Genomic DNA, 25,924 nt, shown 5'->3' on the forward strand with positions numbered 1-25,924 from the left:
GGCTCAGTCGGTTAAGCGTCTGACTCTTGATTTCAGCTCAGGTCATGATCTCAGGGTTGTAAGATCAAGCCCCGTGTCAGGCTCTGTGCTGGACATAGAGCCTGCTTAATATTCTCTCTCTCCCTCTCCCTCTGCCCCTTCCACCCCATTCATGCTCTCTCTCTCTTTCTTTTTTTTTTTTTTTTAAGATTTTATTTATTTATTTGACAGAGATAGAGACAGCCAGCGAGAGAGGGAACACAAGCAGGGGGAGTGGGAGAGGAAGAAGCAGGCTCATAGTGGAGGAGCCTGATGTGGGGCTCGATCCCATAACGCCGGGATCACGCCCTGAGCTGAAGGCAGACGCTTAACCGCTGTGCCACCCAGGCGCCCCTCTCTCTCTCTTTCTAAAAAACTTTTTAAAAAATTGTCATCATTGTCACTGAGTAGGTAAAGGATAAAGCAGAGGTTGTCTTGGGAGAGGCCCTTCTTTCCTCTTTGTCCCTGTAGAAATTTCCTTGATGGACGGCTTGAGCCAGTTGGATAATCTCTTACTCTTCTGACAAAATTAAGCTCGACTACAGAAAGCTTTATTATTAAAGGAAAAAGAAAAAAAGATGCTTACAATGTGATATCCCAAAAATCCATTTCTTCCACCAGCCTGGAGCAAGGAGGTTGAAGGGGAGCGGCCCGTCCCTGGCTCTGTCAGGTTGCACTGAGGATGGGACAGGCCTGCATCCCCACAATGACTGCAAGGAGACATCGTCCACCCATTGTACAGATTAGGACACTGAGGCTCAGAGAAGTGATGTCAGGCTGCTGAAAGTCATAGAGCCAACCAGCGGCTTCAGGGTCAGAGCACCCGAGTGTGTGTCCGGGCTCAGCCATTCCTAGCCGTGTGACCTCCAGAAGGTTCTCCCCGAGCCCGTTTCCTCATCAGTAAAGTAAGGCTGGCTCTCGGGGCTGTCTGCCGGGCTAGACGGCACCTGGCACAGAGGACTGTGGCAAGATGAGAGCAGCTCCCCCCGCCCCATGGCTCCCACGGAAGCCTCTCCATGGAAAATGCTACTAGAACCCTCTAACAAACCGCGCTCTAGTCTCCAGCTTGCAGATGAGGACATCAAGGTCAGGGAGGGGATGTCATTGTCATTTGTCCAAAGTCACGCACAGGTGTGAACAGCAGATTGGGGATTCTACTGTCATGGTCTATGCTTTCCAATACAAGAATGTTTTGGCTCCCTTGTTTTTGTCTATTCTGTCTCTCTCTCTGGTTCATTTCCCACCACCCACAGCAGATCGGTCAGGTTTTGTTTATTCCCTCTTGTCCCTCTGCTGGTTTGGAAATTCCGTATTCTATTCTCTTTTTTAATTGTTCGGCCTGAAGGTCGTAATAAGCACAGTTGGCTGAACAACCAAAAGTAAATCAGTCTCTCTCTCCTCCCCCTGAACAGCGGGAAGACCGAGAACGTGTTTTCTCTGAGCTCCCCGTTCCATCTTGCCTTGCGTCCCGGGCCTGCAGGTCCGCCTTCCTCGCTGCCCAGGCGCTGGCCGTGATCAGTCCGTGGCCGGCCCAGGTCCACCCACGTGTTTGTGCGTGACCGCTCCTGTGCTCGTCTGCTTTCTGGGCGCGGTGGCTACCCTCCCGAGTGATTTTTTATTATTATTTCTTTTAACAGGGGCCTGTGAGTGTATCTTCACCTGAAACTGTATTTCTTTCTCATCTGTTTTGAATGATAATTTAGCTGGGTCTAGAATTCTGCTTTGCTTATTTCATTTGGCACTAACACATTATCCCTGTGGGTGCTGGAGACGATCTTCTGCCTGTTTGTCATGACTTCTTTCTGGTTGCTTTGTGAAGACCTTCTCTTTTCTTGGACTTTTGCATTTGTCCTACAGTCCTTGCCTTGTTGTGGTTTTAACTTTATGTGTCCTGCTCAGGATCCATAGAAATGACCAAAGGGCAGAGCCACTGGCTACGGGTTGGAGGAAAGAACTTTGCCAATCATAGCACGCTGGCGCTATTATTAATATCATCTCAGTGCTTTTGAGCTGCCGTAACAGAACAAAGAACAGAAGTTGTTTTCTTTCAGTTCTGGAAGCTGGAAGTCCGTCAGGGTGTGGGCGGATTCGGTGTCTGGTAAGAGCCTGTCCTGGTTCACAGATGGCCATCTTCTGTCCGTCTGCACATGGTTTGAGGGCTAGGGGAGCTCTCTGGGGTGTCATGGGCGTTCGTCCCTCTCCTGAGGACTCCACCATCATGACCTAATCACTGTCAAAGGTCCCACCACCTAATACATTAGGGATGTGATGGGGTTTCAATATACGAATTTGAGGGGCGCCTGGGTGGTTCAGTCAGTTAACTGTCTGCCTTCAGCTCAGGTCACAATCCCAGGGTCCTGGGATCGAGTCCCGTGTCGGGGTCCCTGCTCTGCAGGGAGTCAGCTTTTCCTTCTGTCCCTCCCCCCACTCATTCTCTCTCTCTTTCTCTCTCATAATAAAATATTTTTAAAAAAGAAAACAGTAGGGGCGCCTGGGTGGCACAGCGGTTAAGCGTCTGCCTTCGGCTCAGGGCGTGATCCCGGCGTTATGGGATCGAGCCCCACATCAGGCTCTTCTGCTATGAGCCTGCTTCTTCCTCTCCACTCCCCCTGCTTGTGTTCCCTCTCTTGCTGGCTGTCTCTATCTATGTCAAATAAATAAATAAAATCTTTAAAAAAAAATAAAAAAAATAAAAAAAGAAAAAAGAAAACAGTAATAATGATAATAATTAATAAGCATTATGACTAACACGTGTTGAGGGCCTACCATGTGCCAGGCACTATTCTTTTTTCTTAAGATTTTATTTATTTATTTATTTTAGAGAGAGAGAGCGAGAGCAGGTGTAAGCAGGGGGAGGAGCAGAAGGGGTAGGAAGAGGGAAGGAATCTCAAGCAGGCTCGTGACCCAGAGATCATGACCTGAGTGGAAACCGAGAGTAGGACACTCAACCGACGGAGCCACCCCAGCTCCCAGGCTCCATTCTAAGTGCTGTGTGTGCGTGTACACAGATACATATGTAGGTGTATATAACATGTATATATCATGTTCCTGCTCACACAACCTCATAAGGAGAGTGCCAGGAGTACCCCCAATTTACAGATGAGGAAACGAAAGCACAGAAGGGTCGGGGTTCACTAGAGAAGGGAGTTGGGGGCCGGGGTAGGGGCAGCAGGGACTCCGGAGTCAGCAAGTCAGAGTTCACACCTCCTTCTAGCCTCTCACCAGCTGCGTGGCCTTGAGCAAATGACTCTGCCTCTATGAGCCTCAGTTTCCTCTCTGTCAAATGGAGTATGGTCCAGGTACCCTGTGGGACCGAGGCGTGGCAGGGGCTGCAGAGACGGGGGCCCCCTCCCTCCCTGAAGCTGCAGTCCAGGCTGAGTCCCTGCTAGGGTTCCAGGCACATTTGGGGCTGGGACACCCAGAGGAAAGGGTGGTCCCATAGTGAGAGAGGAGCTGGTTGAGCCTCCTTCTGGAACTTTCCTGGGAGTCTGTGGGGCCCAGCAAGCCCAGGGTCTGAAACACCAATGTCACATCTGGGGTCCAGGTCCCACCTGGCAGAGAGCAGGGACCCTCTGGGTGAGTTCCACCACTGTGGGCAGAGGGGCTGAGCTAGGATGAGAACGGACATCTCAACACAGGGATGTCTTTGGTTACTTTTTAATGAAAAATATGCTTGTGGCCAAGCTGAAATTATATTGTCAGCAGTTAATTATCACTTGTCAAACAAGTGTGTGCCCAGATTGCTGGTTTAATTTCCATAAAGGTTTGCAAAAGCCCTGTTCCTCTTATTTGATAAGGGCCCTCTGAGAGAGAGAGAGATTCATTGTTGGAATGGGTGCTTTTAAAAAATCAGATTTTTAAATAAACAGGTTTCCTTGGTTTCGGAGTCGGGACTCTGCAAGAAACAGAAAAATGCTCAGTGTCATTTAGGCAAAAAGAAGTAAGATGGGAAGGGGAGAGGGAGGAGGGGCAAGTCCAGGAATGTGTCATGGAACTTAGGGGCTCCTGGGCCCGATGAGGGCCTGAACCTGAGACCGTAGAAAGTGCTTTGATCTGAAGGGGTGAAGAGGTGAGACATCCAGGCCACTCACCCTGCCCCCCTCCAGCATCGGAGCCCCTGTGCTTCTGGTGAGAAGGAAACCCAGGAAGGGATGCTTTGGGGGAGGTGGTCCATGAAGGTTTAGGTGCATTGACTTGGGCAAACTGAGGTATCAGGGAGCAGCTGAATGGCCCTATGTGGAGCTGGACAACATATCAGTCCTAAAGACAAAATCACTACCTAGGGCAGCCCTTGCCCCGTCAGCCAGGGACAGAGATGCCTGCTGGTAACTGGACCAGCAGGGGGCACCCCCCAGGCCCACCCTGAGACACACCTGCAAGCTCCGCCCCCGAAAGCCCTCCCCCCTCCCCCCCAGCTCCTCGGTGCAGGGGCTGGGCCCCAGGGGTAAGCAGACAGGCCAGGTTCCTTGGTGGGTGGTGAACACACACGGGAAGCTGCAAGGTGGGGGAGCCCACCTGGAGGGGAGGACGCCCTGCGCTGTCAGAGGGTGTCCTGGTCTCCCCGTCTGTGCGGCCCCAGGGTGGACCTGCTCAGAGCCCAGAGTCAGCAGAGGGGAGCAGACGATGGTCAGGAGACTCCATCTCCCCAGCAAATGAGCACGAGTGCACGGCCGTGGCTGCTCCACACTCACCATCCTGGAACATTCCAGAACAGTATCCCACCCGCATTCTAGCCCGGAGCTGGATCCTGGCAGCACCCGAGCCCCAACTGCACCCTTGGGCTGTCTGAAGCCCTGGCAGTTCCCGGACCAGGCCACGTGTGGAGACCGGTGCTTCCTCCTGGAGAACAGCCCTGTCACCAGCAGCCGCTTCCCTGGCTCCCGGGAGAAGTGGGGACAGCATCTCAGGCGGGACAGTCCTGCTTGCGGAGCACAGCCAGCACGCCAGTGTCCACGTCCTCAGGAGCCCACTGTGGGCAGCATCGGCCTCTGCAAAAGTGAGAGGCCTGATTCTAGAAAGAGGAGCCTCACGGAGCATGAAAGGTGAGCTGCGGAGTGTGAAAGTAGGGGTAAGAGCTGGGGGAAGCAGGCAGGGGAGGGTGCTAGAGGGTGTTGGGCGGGGAGGAGGTCACAGCTGTAAAGGGGGCTCAGGGAAGGCCAGTCAGAGCAGGTGACCCTGGAGCAGGGAGCGGGGCAGACGTGGGGAGGGGGCTCCAGCTGGAGGGAAGGGCAAGGGGAGCCTTGAGGCTGAAGGTGCAGAGGGCTCCAGGGCCAGGAAGGAGCCTGAGGGGCTCCGGGGAGGGGGATGGGCTGGGGGCTGGGGGCCAGAGACCTCAGAGTCCCTGGAGCCGCTGTGAGGGTGGACTGTGCGGAGTAAGGCAGGGGTCTGGGGGCATGGAGCAGGGCAGGGACAGCTCCGCCCTGAGTGTCAGGGGGCCACCTGGCTGCTGGGGAGAGAGTGCGGGGAGCAGGGTGGGGCAGAGGCAGGGAGCAGGCAGGAGGCCCCTGCACTGGTCCAGGCACCGTGGTGGTGGGGCCGGGGTGGGAGCCTGCAGATACTAGATCTGGCACCATGATAAGTTCAAACAAACAGAACACGAGGATTACTAGATCCATAAATATGAAACATTGTTAGTTCTTACGAATTCATACTATTTTTGCCCAACGTCGGCTTACAAAAAGCTATTCTAACCTTTGTTGTTTTGAGGGGTTGTTACTGTATCGTATCCTAACATTTCCTGACAGTCACACCGACGTGAAGTCAGTTGTGAAAATGTACTTGTGTATGAGTAGAAAAAAAGAATGAAGAAATAAAGTAAAAACTACCGTCTTTAGGAGGTGAGAGACCAGTGATTTACATACTCTTATGTTTGCACTTTCCAAAGGCCTCCCAGCGAGCGAGCCTGCGTGACTGTATGAAGGGGGAAGATGAGTGTCGTGTAAAACACCAGCCCTGCCCCAGGGCAGAGGGCCCCTCTCCCTCACCTCGGGCTCCTGCACACTGAGTCTCTGTCCCGCCCAATGAGCCCTTCCTTACAGATCCTCTCGTTCTCTAATTGTCCGCCCTGCATAATTTAGCACTGCTGTATAAGGTCTTGTTCCCAGACGTTTAATCTAATGTCTCCTGGCCTGGGTTTCTCGGCTGTCGCTGCAGCAGTGGTGCAAAGGGAGTCTTCAGGGGCCGCTCAGCGCCCGCCTCCCTTGGGGGGCTAGAATGATCAGAGCTAATGCCGAGTGCCAGGCTCTGCGCTTAGCACTTCGCATGCATTAATCCACTGAATTACTTCAACGATCCTGCATAAGAGGCACTATCACTAACCCCCCCATTTTACAGATGAAGATACGGAAGCTCAGAGAGATTTAGAAACTCATCTAAAGTCACACAGCTCAGAAATGGTGGAGCGGAGCCTTGGGCCCAGGCAGTTTGCTCCCAAGTTCTTGCTCTATTGAGTGTCAGCTTTTATGATGCCCGGGCCATGCACCGGGGGCTTCGTGTGCAAAGACAGCCCGGGGGCATTTCCCCGCCAGCTGAACGCTGATGATTGTGGTAACAGCACCAGTGACGTGCATCAAGGGCTCCCCCTGCTCCAGACATTCAACACACGTTAAAGCATGGGGTCCCCACAGCATCCTGCACACCGGGCTGTCACAGTCCCTGTGTTACAGATGCGGGTCCAAAGCACAGAGAGACCCTGGGTGCCCAGAGTGTCCCCCCAAGTGCCACCCGCCGTTGTCACGTGAGCCCCGGCCTCATCAAATCCTCACGGTAACCCTGCGTGGTCACTATTACTGTGCCCATTTCACAGAGGGGAAAACCGAGGAGGCTCATGGAGGGTAAGCCACCCGCCAAGTCATACAACGAGTGAGGGCTGGGGCTGAATCTACACCCAGGCCCCTGGGATCCTGTGGTGAGAGGTGGAGCCTCCGACGGGGAGCTCCTCTCTCCCCAGGCATACACCCCAGGCAGACACGGAGAGGCAGGTTTGTGCTGTAACATTTTCTCTCTACAAAATTGCTGTGAGAAACCAGTGGCTACAAGGAAGCCAGCTTCAATTCTTTGTGCTGCTTTTTGAAGGTCTAAGAGGAGGGGGCACTAAGAGAGGAGGGGGCAGTAAGAGAGGAGGGGGCACCAGGACAGGAGGGGGCAGGGAGGAGTGGGAAGAAACTGTTCTGGGCCAAGAGCTCTTGAAAATGCCGCTCCAGGTTTCCCAGGGACACTGGATTAAAGGATCATTGCAAATGAATTTTGCCATCAGGGTAAGAGATCTGTCTTCCCCCAAATGACTTACATTGACAGTTGGCTTCAAGAGATTTGACAGAATTCATTTTTCCAAGCAGACAAGAGGGATCTCGGTATTAAACAAAACACCTTCCACCATGAGAACTCTGCTTAACTTAGTAGAGGGGAGTTTCCGGCAAAACTGGGAAGTCCTTTGCTTCCCCTGGAGGGTTGCCTGTGGCGGGGCGGGCAGAGGTGGAGATGGCCGAGCCCCTGCCCTCAAGGTCACCCTGGGGAATCCAGCCACGCAGAGCCCTGACCTGCCGGAGCTTGAGGCTCAGGCCCAGCCGCTCTTCTGCCCCAGGCCTCAGTTTCCCCTCCATTACCCTGCTCTGCCTTTCAAAGCTGCCATATCCCAAGCAGACACACTTCCCATGTCACCTCGTTTTGTCCACTCGGTTCCCAAGTGCTTACCTCAGTCTGGGACTGGCAGCGGTCACCCGCCCCCTCTGACCCTCAGGGTCTTGTCTGTAAAAACAACAGACTGGATGAGGTTTACCTCCACGAGCCCACGGATGTGAGGGCCCACAGCAGAACACCAGCAGGCAGCGGTCCCCAGAAGGCTGTACGCAGGGGAGGGGAGCAGGGGCTTGGGAGAAAAGCCTGGGTGGGCATGTCTGTGGCATAAGGGGGCATCCCATGAGCATCCGTGGCTGCTCTCATGTTGGCCGTGGTTGGGGTGAAGACGCTGGCTCTGGGCCAGACAGACTGCGTTCAAATCCCAGTTCCGCCACTGACTTGCCCTGTGCCTCGGCTTCCCCATCTATAACCCCGGGTGACACTCACACCGGCCTCCCAGCTGAGTGCGAGGTGAGGCTCATGAAGGGGTGGCTGGGACAGTGGTGACGATGATGGTGACAGTGAGGTGGTGAGTATAACGAGGGAAACTGACAGTGGTGGCTGTGACGATCTTGACAATGAGAGGACGAGGAGGAGGAGGAGGAAGAAGATCCCTCCCCAGGAGTGATGGTCAAAGCGGTAGTCGTCACACTAGCAGTGGCTCGCCTGACGGAACATTTCCCGAGCTTTGTCTCCATCCCGTAGAGGACAGGTGCCGTGAGTACCCCACAGGTGCTGTGCCCCCACCTCCCCACCTGTCGCCCCCACACCCCGAGCTCCCAGCCCTGCCACCGCACCCTGCCTGCAGCCCAAGCCTGTGGCTGGTCATAGAGTCAACCGGTCTAAAGGAGAGCAGCTCCGACCAGCCGCTCCCCTCCCGCTGGCAACCCCAGCCCGTCCCTCTGGCCCCCATCCCATGGAGTGGGAAGGACACCTGCCCCAGACTTCACTTTCAGGGGCTTTGTGAGGGGTGAACACATTAAGACCTCAAGAAGCAGCCATTGACCCGCCCAGGACCCACACTTCGCAGGATGCCTCTGAACACTCCAGAAGAAGGGAGGGAATTGAATGAGCTATCGAGTGACTCCCCAGCAGCAGTGTTGAGCAGAGCCATGCCTCCGTCATGTCCCCCAAAACTCCGCCCAGACCCTGGCCTGCAGGGGGCCCAGGAGATGTTTGTCGTTTGTCGAAGGGATGAATCGGGGTCCTCCATTCTGGAAGTCGTGACCAATGGGCAGTGGATGGCTAGAAGCAGAAATCAGAAGCCATGATCAGGGGGGCAGGGAACCCCGAACACTGAGGGAGGGTGGGCGGGTCAGGTAAGGGGTCCTGAGTCACCCCAGGACAGGCCTGGTCATCTGCAGCTATCTGGTGTCCGTTCTCTGGGGGAAGAAGCTTGGGACGACCAGCCGCTCTAAGAAGAGGCTGGTGGGCAGACACCCCTGCTTTGTCTCCAGTCCGCCCTTTACGACCTGCAGCCCACTTCTTCCCCCCCAGGCTTCTGCTTCTGTGTCGGATGCAATACCGTCCTGCCCACCCCCCTCTGACCCCCAAGCAGGGACTCTCTTCCTGAGACCCTCCCAGGCCTGCCCCACTCCACCCCCTTCCCTGACTCTCTGGGCTGCCCTGCCCGCCTTCCCTAAAGTGTGACCACTGCCGGAATTCCTGCAGTGTCATGGGTGGATAGCACGCAGCGAGCTGCGCGGAATGAAAGCAGCTCTGTGCTCAGGATCAAGGAAGCCAGTGCAGGAGCCAGACTAGCAGCGGAGATGAGCCAGTTGCCCGTGGCCTTGATGGGCCCCTCTGTGATTTGGTGAGGCCCTCACAGTCTCAGAGGGTGGCTGCAGCGGGGCCCCTCACTTTGCACCCCCCTACAAACCAGAGCTTATTTCAGGCGTGGTCGGTCATGCAGGACTCTCCCTGGAGCCACCAAATTTGCCATTAGTCTCCAAGGCCGGGGTGGCGGGGAGCTCAGAGCCCGTCACCGGGCAGCCCTTGTTTGTCCATTCAGTGGGGACAGCAAACAGCGGGTGTTGAGCTCTGCTCCCCCCTCCCCGAGGGACACCGTGCTAAGTGGCTTACTCACATCATCCCATTCAGAAGTCACAAAAGCACAGAGGCAGTGCTGCCACCTTTCTCACAGAGGAGGAAACCAGTTCTCATCTGTGGTTGCAAGTCACGCAGGGCAGGGCCAAGCCCCAGACACACTTCAGCCTGTTATCCCAGTCCGAGGCCGTCCTCTGTAAAAGTTGCCCCAGCGCACTATAAATGTCATCACGTTCCCGTGTGTTTGCATGGGAAGTGGCTTTCGAAGGTCACCTCGTCCTACCCTCCTATTTTCCAAGCTAGAAGCAGACGCCTGGAGGGGCTGTTGATAACACCAGGGTCTGCTGCGGTTAAAGCCAGGCCTGTGGCTAGAAGCCCATCTGCTCAGCGCAGACACGCTCCATGTCTGCTGGGCCCAAGCATGCTCTGTGTCTGCTGGGTCCAGGCGTGATCTGTGTCTGCTGGCGCAGGTGTGATCCGTGTCTGCTGGGTCCAGGTGTGACCACGTCTGCTGGGTCCAGGTGTGATCCGTGTCTGCTGGGTCCGGGTGTGATTCTGTAACCAAACCAACGTGAGTTCGCTCCTTGGCGAGTTACAGAAACAGATGAATTGTCGCACAAAGAAAAACGTTTATTTGAGGCAAATAAGGGGATCACATGGAAAAGCTTCCAAAGCCATGAGTCCCCAAAAGAGGGTGAGTAGGGACCTTTAGTTTAGGGTTAGGACGAATATTTAGATAGGAAAGCCTTGACATTAAATGTGTGGGGGGGTCCCCCATGTGCCTGGAGGAAATATGCCTAGACACACATTGTATGTTATGTAAATGAGGCTGAGGCTCCTCCTTGGGTAGAGAGTTGAGTATTATAATGAGGTAAAGGTAATTACAATAATTATTATAATGAGGTCACTCCATGGTCTATGCGCACAGACGCCAGTCACAGTTGAGCTCACAGGGTCTGAGCGGTCTGGGTGGTGGGAGGTCTTGGCAGGGCCACCACCGTCACCTGAGTGATGGTTTTGGGTTTCATTTGCCCAAGTTAAGAGGTAAGCCAGAAAGAAGAGGCTACGGAAAAGTATAAGACAGCGGTTGGTGAGTACAAGCAGGTGGGCGGTAAAGGGTAGGTCTGGGGGTCAAGCTGGTGACAGTCGTGTCTGTGCGGCTGTGAGGCCAGCTCCTGCCTGGCGGTGAGACCATGCCCACACCCCGTGCATCTGCTGCCTGCCAGTTCGACCGGCCGGGGACAGCGCCGAGGGTCTGGTAGGTGGAGACACATGCTTACAGGGATGAGTCAATGCCCTAACGTCAGAGTAACGAAAACAATACATTGTGACAGATTGGGACAGGCACAGTGCAGCCCTGAGTGCTTCACTGGCATCACCTCATTTAATCTTCCCACGACCTCGAAGTCACTTGTCCAAGGTCATTTGACGGAGAAGAGGCGGAACCCGGATTTGAGCGAAAGCCCGAGTCCCTGAGAACTTATGCTCGAAAGGGCTGTTCTGGGCAGGTAAACAGACAGGGAAGCCCTGCACAGCTGCCCCTCCGCCATCACTAAGACCCAGCCCATTCCTTATGTGGAATTCGGGGCCTCTGGGGACACTGGCCGGGGCTAGCCGGTGAGGTAGCCCTTGGCTGTACGGATGGGAGGTGTGCTATGAGCCTAAAAGACACCAGATTTTAGGGCTTAGTATGAATGAAATGCACACTATCTCATTATTAATATTCTAATATTATTACAAGTTGAAATGATGTATTAGGTTCAATAAAACACGTTCTTAAAGTAAATTTCACTTTATTAACTCTTGCAATGTGAATACTACAAAATTTAAAGCTGCATGTATGACTTCATTATATTTCTGTTGGACAGCACCGGTCTGAACCCCAAGGTGAGGTTGGCTGCTGACATCCCGCCTGGAGGGAAAGACGAGCCTGGCCCTCCGCCTGCCCCCGTGGAAACCCCATGCCACTCTGCAGAGGCAGGCCTGCCCCCGGGGTCCTGTGTGTGGGCCTTCACCCGCCTGGCCCCCTGTCCACTCCTCAGAGCCCGTCACAGCAACCCGGACACAGAGCAAGCCTCTTGTGAACGCTGCTGGGGGCGTCACGACTGCCTGCTGTCATCAATCCCATTACACAGATGAGGAAACTGAGGCTCAGAGCATTGAAGTTCACACAACTGCTGAGTGATGGGTCCAGATTCAAACCCATTGGCTACCCCAGGTGGCCTGGATTCAGACAAGTGCCAAGTCAGCTCTCGGGTGTTGGAGGGCACCTTGACTCACCAACCCTCAAGGTCACAAGCATCTCAGACTCACCAACGCATACACTTCAGAGACAAAGTGTAGACTTTAGCATCCAGCATCCCACCCCCCAGATTCCCCCGCTCACAGAACCAGAGCAACTTAGACCCACCAATCCCCACGATCAGAGCCCCGGGGAGTCCGCAGACCACAGGAGGGACGTGTTTTAGACCCACAGGCCCTGAGATGCATAGACTCCAGGAACCACAAACGCTGGAATCACGAGACCATGTCTTACACCGACGAGGGCTCATGTGAGGCCTGCCCAGAGCACAGGGAGTGGCAGGGGTACGGATAAAAGGGTGAAGTGTGGACACTGAGCCTGCCCAGGACTGGCCCAGGGTGGGATACTCGGGACCACAGCCCTGAGCTGGGTCCAGAGGCCTGTGAGGTCCTCACTCTCCGGCTGGATGGAGCTGCGGCTCGAGGAGAGGTGGAAGTCGGACCTGCACCTGAAGAGAGGTGGCTGCCTAAAGACAGGGGTTGTCTACACTGGGAGGCACAAGACTTCACAGGAAGGAGAAGGTCTAATTTTCTGGGGCATCCTGGAAGGCTTCCTGGAGAGGGCGTGCTTAGAGCTGGGCCCAGAGGGAAACTGAGGTTAGACTCTGGGCTCATGGTCAGGGCTCATGGTCAGGACTGCAGGTCAGGGGTCCATGAAGAAGATAATTCCATACAGAGGACACACCTCGAGCAAAGCATGAGGCACGCTTGAGGAATAGCAAGTGTTCTGGAAAGCTCGTAGTTCAATGGGGGTGGGGGTGAGGGTCTAAAGGGGAGAAGGTGTACAGACGGTTGTGGATGGGTCACTGGGGGCCGGACATGCAGGCTTCAGTTTGCGCTTTCAATGCTACCAATAGTATGAAATACTGGGGTATCAGTAGCGCTTGGGGAAAGGGAAGTGACAGGCCTGGGGGGCCATTTACTGAGCAGATACTCTATACCAGGTGTCAGCAGAGCACTTCACATACATTTCTCATTTCTTTGTAACACAGCCCCTGTGAGGCGGTGTCATGACCCCCATTTGAGACGTAGGGAACAGAAGCTCAAGAAGGAAAAAGAAAGAAGGAAAGAAAGAAAGAAAGAAAGAAAGAAAGAAAGAAAGAAAGAAAGAAGAAAGAAAGAAAGAAAGAAAGAAAGAAAGAAAGAAAGAGAGAGAGAGAGAGAGAGGGAGGGAGGGAGGGAGGGAGGGAGGGAGGGAGGGAGGAAGGAAGGAAGGAAGGAAGGAAGGAAGGAAGGAAGGAAGGAAGAAAGACAGCTCATTCTTGTTCACATGGCTGGAGAGAGGCGAGGCCGGTAAGGGCCCTGGGGCTGTCTGCCGCCAAGGCCCCAGATGACCGTGGGAGGGGAGGGAACTGGAAGGGACTGCCAGGTGTCCACGGGGACATGACCAAGAGTAAACAGGGGAAGCTGGAGGAGGGGAGATAGGAAAGGAGGGAGAGTGAAGGGGGTCCCCGAGCCTGAGGGCCCAGAGGACTCAAACAGGCAGAAGTGAGAACAGAGCAGACTTGGGGAGGGGTCAGGGAGGCGGCTGGGCCACGTTTTCTGGCCACCAGAGCCGGCCTCTGATGGGCTGGGCGTCCTCCCGCTGCGGGCACCGCTGAGCCACGGGGAGGCTGTGAGGAGAAGTCCCAGCTCGGTGACAGACTCTGGTCGATCTACGATGGGTCCTCCATCCTCGTTAGGACTGATCACGCTGGGTAATGACGTGTCTGCACAAACCCTCCCAGGAGGGCTGAGGAGGCCCAGAGGGCCATGGGAGGTCCCCACCCCGTCCCTGGGGCCATTCCTGTAGATCCGGGAGGCTCACCTGCAGGGTGAGGGTTTAGGAGTCGGCAAACCGAGGTGCCTGTCCGGGCTGCGGCCAGTGACCAACCCTGGGACTTCGGCCTTCATCCGGCCGAGCCTCTGTGTCCACACCGTAAATGACGGCTAATAACAGTATCAGCCCGAAAGCGTTAGTAGGTTTCAGTGGAGGCTGTATGGACAGCCTGACACCGGGGAGTGCCTAGCCACTGTGAGCCCCTCTCCTTCTCCTTCCAGGCTCCCCCACTGCCCCCACCCCAATCCCGACGTCCCTTCTCCCAGTGAGGGGGTGCACAGCTGCTAAGGTTCCCCCGATACCCACTGGGCGTTGTTTCCTCAGCTCTCCGTGAGCGTTCTTGGACAGCCCTGTGAAGTGAGGTTTTATTCGTCTTCCTTTATAACGGAGGAAACAGAGACGCAGAGAAGTGATGTGGAAACCACACAGCTGACAAGGGACAGCATCAGGACTAAAACTCAAATCTTTGTGACTCCACCCGCAGGTGATCTCAGCTAGCCCAGCTCAGGGCGAGCTCAGGCTGGGCCTTCTTTCCAAGCAGGGCTGTCGGGGCCTGGCATCTTCCCCCCTCCCCCACCCGCCCCCGGACTGTCCCGGAGCAGGAGGGTGACTCCAGGGCTGGACGGTGAACTCTGCCCCGCCTCCACCAGACCAGAACCAACCCCCGCCCTCTCTCCAGTAAATACAGCTTCAGGGTCTCCCCAGCCGTTGAGGACACCAAGTGGGGTCACAGGCTCACCCTGGCCTCCCGCCACAGCATCTCCAGGCCCCGTGAAGGAATGACAGGTCGATCTATGTGAGCTGCACCAAGAGCAGTTTGGCCTCCTCTCCCTGACTAAGATCATGCCCTTGAACAGCTCCTTGCCCTTGGAGAGACCCGAGTGCTCCTGTCAACGTCAGGGTCCACAGCGCCCAGGCCCCGTCACCTCCCGCCTGGGGCCCGAGGCAGGCAGCATGGTGGACTGTGTTCCTTTCCTTTCAGAGCCAGGCTCTGGATGAAAGTCGCAGCCCTGCTACTTACCCATCCTGTGCCTTCGCTTCTTCCTCTGAAAAGTGCAGTTTCACTTACGTTCACTGTTGCCACCAGGAGGACCAAGTTAGTACAGGGAGAGAGAGCAGGACCGCGGCCCCGGGGTGCACGGAACAGCCCGTGTGAGTCAGAGTCAGCGTACCGTCCTCTTCCTTCCTCCCCCTTCCCACCTGCCCCCACCCTCACCAAATCCCACCTCTGGAACCCACTCCTTGCCCTTGGACACCTGCCCCCAGCCCCCCAGGGCAGCAGGTCACAGAGGCTTTGGGGTCAGCTGGTGGCCTTTCTCAGGGGCCTCTGGAAAAAGGAGCAGACTTCGAGGCCCAAAGGGATGTGTTCCTCAGAAGGGGCAACCTTTTTACTATCTCCCTTAGGGACAGACCAGCGGACGGTTCTGATGCCCAGGAGCCCCCAGCATGGGCCTTTGCAAGCAGGTGCTCAAGCAGGGCAGCTCTGGGGGGCGGGGTGATGGTGCCCATTATTTGCTGCATTCCCTGTCCGTCTTGGGTCCCAGGCTGGGGACCCATGTGCTTGGAGATGAGTCAGGAATGGCCCCTCTCCTCTGGGAGCTTCAGCATCAATGGAGCGGAGAAGATAAGAAAGTAAAGAACTATATTCTCGGGAGTGTGGGCACCATGGAGCCTGGGACTACGCCTGTTCTATTCCAGTCTCAGACCAGGGCAGCTCCTGGTGAATACATGAAAGATAATGTAGTGAAGACACGGAGACAAGGCAAAGGGTACCCTAAGTACAAACCTTGGATGATAGGAAGCGTTAAAGGAATGTGTGATGAATACATAGAGCAAAGAAACAAATAAATAAATGGCTACCATCTGGGGATTCAGGGAAGGCTTCCAGGAGGAGGTGGCATTTGAGCTGGATGTTGAAGGACTGGCAGAACAGAAACACGCAAAGATAACTGAACTGGTAGACACCACAGAAGCAAAGATCCTGGGGCAGAGGGTGTGGACTTCAGGCAGGGCAGGACAAAGCCTGATTTGGGGAGTTTGTGCATTCAGCAGAGGTATGCGGGCTGGACGTGGTGGTTAGTGGACTTGGAACAATTCCCGCAGGCCTGGATCACAATCAGCTTATGCCACAGAGCTCGGTCCCACACACCGGCCTTTCTGTCAGCCTGATCTAGGGTCTCATTTTCGATCTCCTCGGTGCTTTTTTTTTTAAGATTTTTATTTATTTATTTGACAGACAGAGAGAACACATGCAGGGGGAGGGGCAGAGGGAGAGGGAGAAGTAGGCTCCCCACTGAGCAGGGAACCCCACATGGGGGCTCAATCCCAGGACTCTGGGATCATGACCTGAGCCAAGGGCAGATGCTTCACCGACTGAGCCACCTGGGCACCCCTCCTCCGCGCTTCTTAAAGGTGCAGATGCTCTGGCCCGTCTCCAGAGCTGCCCAATCAGCAGCCTGGAGCCAGACCCCCCCCAACCAACGTCTGCGCTTGCGCAAGCTCCCTGCTTGATTGTTCTGAGGCAGAGTGTGGCACACGCACTTGGAAGAACACTTCTATCTCCCAAAAAGCAGGCCGCTGAGCAGGACCTAGAGCAGACAGGGACGGCCCGTGAGGGTCCCTGCGGCCTCAGTGGCACTGCGGGAGCTGGACTCAGAAACGCAGCGCGGCCCCAGCGTGGTCCTGGCTGTGGACCCAGGAGCAGCTGCCAAGGAGCTCGGGTGTCTGCAGCAGAAAGGCAAAGGTGTGAGACGCGGGCTGCAGTGGGAATAAACCCAGCACACATGGGCAGCCCAGGTGGTTGCCAAAATGCTATCTCCTGCTCCCGCCATCGCGCATTCACCCACTCAGGATAGATGGGAATCCGGGAGAGAGGAAGGAGCGCGGGAGGGTGGGGCCCTGGGTGGGCTCACTAGGGAAGTGACTGAATCCTTCTCTCCGGGGGACCACAGGACCTCAGATGGAGCCCGCCATTGGGACTGCCTGTGATGGAAGGACAGGCCTCCACTAGCCTACCCCTCTCCTACAAACCTGCCCACCCCAGCCTCCTACCTGCCCTATCACCACCACCTGCCTGATGACCTCCCAGGCTGCAGAGAGACTGTATTCATTCATTCACTCACTCATCCAGCAGTTCTTAAGGGACAGAAGAGATGAAAGTAATTAAAGTACTCCTCGCCCTCTAGAATTTCATAAGCTGCTTCTTATGCTCATGGATCCTGGGGTCAGGACCTTTCCTAACTGGTCTAAAGGTCAGGGTGGAGGAGCTGGGGGGGACCCCAAGAAGAACTTTGGGGGGAAGGGCAGGAGGGTGCAGTGGTTCCAGCATAGACTGCAGTGACAGACCTGGGATTGAACCCCAGCTCCAGGGTTCACCAGCCGTGTGTCCTCAGGCAAATACCTTAACCTCTCTGAGCCTCAGTTTTCTCCTCTGAGAAGTGGGGGTGCAAGTACCTAGCGTGGGGGCCCTGGTCCGGGTGAGCTGGGGTTCAGCAGGGAAGCACTGCGTTCCGAGCCTGGAACCAGGGGAGACAGTCAGGCTTTGGAGAAAGAAGCAGGCGGGCCTGGGTTAAAATGCCGTCCTTGCTGCTTCCTTTTTTTTTTTTTTTTTTTAAAGATTTTATTTATTTATGTGACAGAGAGACAGCCAGCGAGAGAGGGAACACAAGCAGGGGGAGTGAGGGAGGAAGAAGCAGGCTCATAGCGGAGGAGCCTGATGTGGGACTCGATCCCGGAACGCCGGGATCACACCCTGAGCCGAAGGCAGACGCTTAACGACTGCGCTACCCAGGCGCCCCTAGTCCTTGCTGCTTCCTGACTCACTGAGCTTCTCTGAGCCTCAGCTTCCTCCTCCACGAAATGGGAAAACACAGCCTCAGCCCTGGGATGAGATGGGGGCCAGAACTGGCGATGGAGGGGGTGAATTGGACACTGAAGGCCCCCACTCACATGCTGACTGCTGGTTCCTTAACCGCCCCCCCCCCCAAGTCTATGAAGGGCAGGGTGGAGAGGCTGCAGAGCTGAAGTTCTGGTCACGGCCTCAGTCTCACGCTCCATGCCTCGGTTCTGCAAAGCGTTGCCCAGACCCTGAGGACCTCTAGGAACAGGGAGCTCACCACCCCCCCACCCCGACTGGAGGGAGAGTCCCAGGGCTGACTGGGGAGGGCGAGGCAGGGAGCCCAGTTCTGCCTCAGCTCCCAGCACCAGCCCTGCAGGGCAGCCCAGGGCCATCTCTGGATAGGTGCCCTCAACCCGGTGGAAGGGTTTTCCCAGGACCTCCGGCTTCTACAGGACACAGGGAATCTGTGTGTTAGAGACACAGCGATAAAAGATGAATAAAAGTAATAACGAAAAAGGCAATCTAAAATCTCCTGGGAAAGGACAGGATCCATTTATCAACTTCTTTTTGAACCATTTGAAAAACTGACACTGTAAACACAGTGTCTCTTCAGCTATTCATTCAGCGGGTGATGAAGCCAGGGGCCGCGGCCAGCAGGGCAGAGTCTGGAGAGCGGGGATCTCGCCCCCGGCTGTGATATCCAGGGTGTAGCAGGTGACAACGTGGAGGGAAAGACCCGCTCCAGGAGCTGCCTCCAGCTGTGCCCAAGCTTGCTGTGTGACCTTGGGAAATCACACTCCCTCTCTGGGCCTCTCTTCCTTGCCCCTTAGTAGTGCATCCCGTAGGGGCAGGAGAAGGATGGAGAAGACACTGGATGGAAAGTCAGTAAAAAACCTCTTATACCTCGAAGATCAGAGGCAAAAACCACAGAGACGTGACCTTGGTGACCACGACCTTCCCCCCAAACCTTGCTCCCAGGTCATGACTGCACTGGAGGCTTCACCTCTACCAGGAAACCTGGGGTCATCCTCAACCCCTCTCACCCCCTCCAGCTTCTTCCATTCCCCTCAGTGTCCACCCAGCCTCAGAGCCAGCATTCAGGCCCTGAATCCACAGCCATCTCTCCCACTGCAGGGCCTTTGCACATGCTATCCCGGTGGCCTGGAGGACACCTCTTCCTCATCTCCCCAGAGCTTCCCCTCCTCACCCATCAGATCTCAGTGCAAGTGTCCCCTCCTCAGGGAAGCCCTCCTGCACCATCCTGACAGGCGGGGACCTGGGAAACTCGTCCTCAGCACACTGGTCACAGGGCAGCTTGCCGGGTGTTTGGTGAACATCTGTGCCACCCACGGGCTATGAGCTCTAGGCCAGGGAGTGTCGTCTGTGGGGTTCACAGCTGTAGCCTCCAGAACAGTGTTTGGTCCCCAACCTGCCACACTCTTCAAGCTCTGCTGTCTGTGCCCTGCTGTCCCCTCTCCTGGAACGCCCCTCCCCCTCCCCTGCCCCTGAAACTCAAGCCCCTTCAAGGCTCAGCTCAAGGGTCACCTCCTCCAGGAGGCCCTCTCTGGTTCCCTTTGGTGTCTGCTCTACTCATCCCTCCTCCGATCCTGGAAAACCCAGCTTCTGTCCCCTGACAAGATTATTTCCGTGTCACCGCCGGACCCTGAGCCACTGGAGGTGACTGGAGGTTTTCTTCTTCTCTCCCCGATGCCTGGCATGGGGCCTGGCACACCGCAGCTCGCAAAGTGGGCTGGACGGATGAGGGAGGGAGGGGAAAGGGAGGGAGGGGGAGGGGAGGGAAGAGGGAGGGCGGGGGAGGGGAGGGGAGAGGGAGGGTGGGGGGGAGGGGAGGGAGGGATGAGGGAGGGATGAGCAGTACCAGCCCCCATTTATTCGGGACGCACCGTGTGCCAGGCACCGCGCTGACAGCCCTGGTGTTGCTTCAGTTCATCCTCCCGCCACCTTGTCCTATGCACTGACTTGCGCCCATATTCCAGATGCTCCGAAGTTTGGGACACTCGCCCAAGGTCATGCGGCAAGTACACTGAGGCAGGAGAACGCTTCCTGCTGCCTCCATCTGATGCCTCTCACTGTCCTCCTGGGCCCTGGGCTGAGCCCACGCTTCACGGCCACGTACAGAGCATCCCTGCTGATCCCGCCATCCCTGGGGACCCACGATGGCTGCTTTGGCTGAAAGTCATGATCACAAACATCCAGGCTTAGTTCTAGGGCAACAAAGAAGGACCTGCTTTTTTCCAGTGCGTGCGCAGGGATAAGTGTGTCCACCCAGAAGGGTCCCTGCCTGCGTGACAGGGGCATCCACAGGAGACCCCCCAGCCCTGCCCGTGGACACTCTCCATGTGCATCATAGGCGGAGACCCGTCCTCTCCCTGCCCGGGGCTGGCAGCCCTCCCAGGCCCACGTGGCACCTGCAGGTCCCTCTCCTCGGCCCCAGGAGCATCATCTATTGATCATGGGGACTCAGGCTGTAAAGTCAGGACCATCTGTGTCTCTCCAGTGGGCAGGTCATTCAGATCCTGGAGACTGTGGGGAGAGGAAGAAAAATCTCAGAGAAAAAAGCAGAGGGAATAAAGAGAAAATAGGATGTGCCAGGGAATTAATCTACTGCTCAGACATGAAAGAAATATGTTCAATTATATTTTATTGCATTTCATTTGAATGTACACATCATACTTAGCTGCCTGCAAGTCTCAGATTACCCAGAGAGAAAGCACAATGAAAGAACAGAGAATAAAAACACAGATTTAAAAAATTCCTGAAATTGGAACCACTGAGAGAGAGAAATAAAAGCCAGACTTGAGACAAAAGCAGTCACTTGGCACCGAGGACCTCTCAGCACTGACACCAGGTCCCTATGGCTACATGGCCCAGTGCCAGCAGCCCACCAGCCCAGCAGTCCTGATCACTGGCATCAGGGAAAGTTCCAGGCCAAAGTCAGGAGGCTCTACTCTCCTCCTAGAGCTGCTCTCTACTTGTTGTGTGACCTGTGTCAGGTCAATGCCCCTCCCTGAGCCTCTTCTCCAAGGGTGAAATGAGAGGCCTGAACTAGATACCCTCAGAGGTAAAGGGAGAGAGGGGAGGAGTTAGAGCCAGAAAGGGTCACACTGAACCCTTCCAAGGGTGCACGAGACCCCACAGACATTCCCTATGCATTGTGATCCCCTATTATGGGCTGAATTATCTCCCCCCCAAATTCATATGTTGAAGCCCTAATCCCCACGTGGTATTTGGAAATCGGACCTTTAAGGAAAGAATTAAGGTTAAATGAGGTCACAAGGATGGGGCCCTGATCCAAGAGGACCTGTGTCCTTTTAAGAAGAGGAAGAGACGCCAGGCGTGTGCACACAGAGAAAAGACCATGTGAGGACAGAGCAAGGAGATGGCCACCTGCAAGCCAAGAGAGGCCTCAGGGAAACAGGCCGGCCTGCAGCTTGATCTTGAACTTCCAACTCCAGAACTGAGAAAAAATAAATTCCTGTTGTTTAAGCCACACAGTTTGTGGTATTCTGCTATGGCAGCCCCAGCAGATGGATACACCCTGTGGGACCCACTGATGAATCTGAACGCAAGGTCCCAATAAGCAGGACAACGTGCTGAGAGCAGGTGGGTGGAGGCAGATATTAGCACCTTCTCCTTTCCCTTCCAGCACCTTCCGTCTCCCAGGACCTCAGACTCTGTGCTCTCTGTCCCTCCCCCATGAAAACTGCACCCAGGAAGGGCCCTGAAACCTCTTGCTGCAGAGCGACTGGCTGAGGAGGGGGAGGGAGAGGGGAGGAGCAGGTGCCTGGCCCCCTGGGGCTGCCTCTTCTATTTTCCAAGAAGCGAGCCCTGAGAATCTCTGGCAGGGAAGAGAGAAGACCTTGGTGGAAGGGGGTCCTCCCGCTTCCCAGCCACTGGTTCTGCCCACGCCCAAGCCCAGAAAACCATGCGGATGCAAGGGACTGTGGACGGACTGTTAGTCTGATGTCCAGCTGGGGGGGGGGGGAGGGATGTGGGGGATGGAAAGAGGGGCCAGCGTCTCAGGGACGACACCTGGAGGGAGGCAGCTCAGACCCGCACCTACAGCTCTGGCACCAGCCCTGCGGCTTCCTCAGCTGCCCAGAGCGGGCGTGGGGCTCCCAGGCAGGCTCTGCAGACGGTCATGAAGCAAGCCCAGTCCTGGGCTGGAGAAGGGCTGCCCGCTGGGCTGAGGCCCCAGCACGTCAGGACAGAGCATGTCTGTGTGCCAAGCCCTAGTCCAGGTTCTGGGGGTGCAAGGATGCAGCCATGAACAAAACACATGGCAAACGGTAGCCAGCATTTACTGAGCCTTTACAGCATTCCAGGGTCCTTGGCGAGCCCCGTGCATGGCTCACTGAAGAGCTAGGTCTCATCACTGTTCCCACATTGCAGATGAGGAAGCTGAAGCATCAGGTGGTAAGTAGCTTGCCCCGTGTCCCCCCAGAGAGTAAGCACTGGAGTCAGGATGCAGACCCAGCCTGGGCTCATCAAGTCCTGCTTTCTAAACACAACATTATTCGTCCTAATCGAAGCATCATTATTATCTCATTAACACTATTAAGACGGACATCCCCATTATCTCGAATTTGCCAGATCGTGATCATTGCTGATGGTCAATGAGCAGGATCCCTGAGGCGCTCCTTGCTGCACTCAGTGTTTCACCTCAGCCTCCTGTGAGCCAAGCTGAGAGGTGAGGCCTTTTCTCTCTCCCTCCACGAGATGAGGAGACAGATCCAGAGATGCCAAGTGGTGAGTGGCTGAGTGGGGATGGACGTCTAAGTGTAGGCTCCAAAGCCCTTAATTGAGGTGGAGAAGGTTAAAAATTGAAGTAATTAAACCCACCCTACTGACACTTGCACAGCCAGGCATCTTAACGTGGCCAATTAGACATGTTCTGTGTCTACGTGCACAGTCTCTGCGTCTTATTGCCAAGCGACAGCCCCTTGATGCCCTCGCTCTCAGTCCCCCCACCCCAAAGCTTAGGGGTTCGTACATGCTGATACGCTCTCAGAAATGGAGTGAGGGTGTCTGTTGCAAGCAGCACTGAGTTACTTGAAATAGCTGAAAGTGTAATGCTTTATTTTTGTAAGCCACGTCAAAGCATTCCTGGGGTTGGGGTGGGTGAGCAGAACCAGAAACAGGGACCCTGTCACCAATGTCCCAGTCCAGGAAGCTTCTGTGTCTCCAGGAGCCTGACACTCTACTCCCTCACCAGAGACCTCAGGTGAAGCCGGAAAGCACCACCAAATAGGGGGACCCCACCGTAGCCCTGCCCAGCACAGCAGGTCTAAAGAGCCCCTGGCATCCCCGAAGGCAGCTGCAGAGGGGACTAGCGGGAACCCAGGCAGCACCGGATAAGCCAAGCAGACCGAAATAGCACAAGGCTCTGATAATCGAAGCTGCCTCTGGGACCACAGCCCACAAGAGCAGGCCAAGAACCCACGTGCTAAACCCAAACAGGGGGGCTGCCTGCTAAAATAAGATTCAGATAGCACCTAGACTCCCCTAACAGAGGAGACAGAATGTGCAGGATACAATAAAAAATGGTTCATCATCTCCAAAACCAAGACAATTAAAATTTAAATTAGCAAAGACAATCGACTGATGACAAACACCAAGACGAATCAGTTGCCTGAATTCATTTGACAAGGATTTTAAAGCAGCTATTTCAAAATGTTTCCAATATTAATCACAAATTCTCTTGAAACAAAGGAAAAAAATAGGAAACCTCAGCAAAGAAAAAGAAGTTTCAAACAAGAAATGAAACAATATTATAGAGCAAAACTATAGAAGATCTAAACGACACAATCAACCCCCAGGATCTAACTGACCTGCATAGAACGCAACACCCAACAATATCAGAAAACACAGCTTTGAAGTACCCCAAAAAAATTTACCAAGACGGACCCTACCTTGACCATATGGGCCATAAAACAAAACTCAGTACACTTCTAAACACTGAAATGATACAGAGTGTGTTCTCTGGTCGTACTGGCATCAAATTAGGAACCAATAACAACAGGGAAACTCTCTAAATACATAGGATTTAAATAACATACCTCTACATAATTCATGGGCCAAAGAGGAAGTCTTAAAAGTAATTTTTTTAAAAAAATTACAGGGAACAAATGAAAACAAAAACACGGCATGTCAAAATATCTGGGATGCAGCTAAGTCAGTGCTGAGAGGGAAGTTCATAGCACTCAATGCTTACATTAGAAATGAGGAAAGGACTCAGATCAATTGTCTAATCTCTGACTTCAACACACCAGGAAAAGAACAGCAAAATAAACCCAAAGCAAGCAGAAGGGAGTGAATTATAAAGACAAGTGGAAATTGATGACATTGAAAATAGGAAAACAATAGAGAAAAATCAATGATGACAGCAACAACAACAAAAGGCTGCTTTTCAAACAAAACAATAAAATTGATAAACCTCTGGCAAGACTGACAGGAACAAAAAGAGAGAAGAGACAATATACTAGTCCCAGGAATGATGTAAAGGACATCACTGTAAATCCTGCAGCCATTAAAAAGATTTCAGAAAATACTATTAACAAGTTAACCCTCATAAACTGGACAACTTAGAAGAAATAGTCCAATTCCTTGAAAACCCTAAATTACCAAACTCAAAAAGGATGAGATCCGTCATCAGAGTAATCATTTAAAAAACCGAGGTAATAATTAAAAAGCTCCTCCAAAAGAAATCTCTGGGGTTATATGGTTTCACTGGAGAATTCTACACATTTTAAAAAAGAATTACCACCAATGCTATACAATCTCTTCCAGAAAATAGAAGAGGAGGGAACACTTTCCAAAGCAATAGATGAACCCTGTGTTAGCCTGTTACCAAACAGGGTAGAAAAAAAGGTAAAAGGATAGACCAATATCTCTTATGAACTTAGACATAAAAATCTTTAAAAAAAAAGTTATTAGCAACCAAATCCAACAATATATAAAAAGAATTATGCACCATATGCAAGTAGAATTTATTGCGAGTTTGCAAGGCTGGTTCAACACTCAAAAGTCTACCAACATAATCCAGGGTATTAACAGGCTAGAGAAGAAAAATCACACAATCCTATCAGTTGGCACAGAGAAAGCATTTGGCATTATTCAAAATACCATTTGTGGTTAAAAAAAAAAAACTCTTGTAAAAAATAGAAATGGAAGGGAACTTCCTGGACTTGATTAAGAGCAGCTGCAGGGGCACCTGGGTGGCTCAGTCGATAAGCGTCTGCCTTCAGCTCAGGGCGTGATCCTGGCATTCTGGGATCGAGCCCCACATCAGGCTCCTCCACTGGGAGCCTGCTTCCTCTCCCACTCCCCCTGCTTGTGTTCCCTCTCTCGCTGGCTGTCTCTCTCTCTCTGTCGAATGAATAAATAAAATCTTTAAAAAAAAAAAAAAGAGCAGCTGCAAAAATCCCACAGTTGCTGCCATATTTAATGGTGCCTGATTGAATGCCTGCCCCAAAGATCAGGAACAGGACAGGATGTGCACTTTCATCACTTGTATTTCTATTACTAGATGAGAAAGCCACTGCAATAAGGCAAGAAAAAAATAAAAGACATACAGATTTGAAATAAATAAATAAAACTTCTTCTATTTGGAGATGGTATGATTCTCTTTGTAGAAAATCACAAGGAATCTACCAAAACAACAGCAACAAGAGAAAACCCTCCTAGAACTAATAATAAGTGGGTAGGGCAAGGTTACAGGATAAAAGATCAACACACGAAAGTTCATTGTATTCCTATGTACTGGCAGTGAACATATGGAAACTGACATTTAGAACACAATGACACAGTCTCCAAAGGAAACAGCATCTGTAGGTACACATGTAACAAAACACACATAAGATCTGCATGTTGCAAATGACTGTGAAAACCTTGAAAGTGCTCATTCTCATCCTCACAATGAGAAAAAATGCTGAACCAACTGAGAACCATCTTCTCGGATGCATCAAAGAATTGAGACCACAGACAGACTGGTACTCCGAAAACTGGAGAGACAAGCGGATGCCTATGATCACCGCTTACCAGGAACACAAGCCCATAACTGGAGCTGGCATCTTTGGGAACACTGTCAACTGTATGTGATGGATTGCTGGAGGCTCAGTGCCGCTTAGCTCGGGAGCTGAAGAACTCCAAAGCAACCAAATCCCAGAAGGCTCCCCATACTTTTGTGAGCCTTACCTCCAGGAGCCCCACCAGGTTTTCAATGGGAGGAGAGGAGAAAAGTCCCCTCCTGCTTCCCAGCAGAG

The sequence above is a fragment of the Ursus arctos genome, unplaced genomic scaffold, assembly GCF_023065955.2.
Source record: "Ursus arctos isolate Adak ecotype North America unplaced genomic scaffold, UrsArc2.0 scaffold_32, whole genome shotgun sequence".
NCBI lineage: Eukaryota > Metazoa > Chordata > Mammalia > Carnivora > Ursidae > Ursus > Ursus arctos.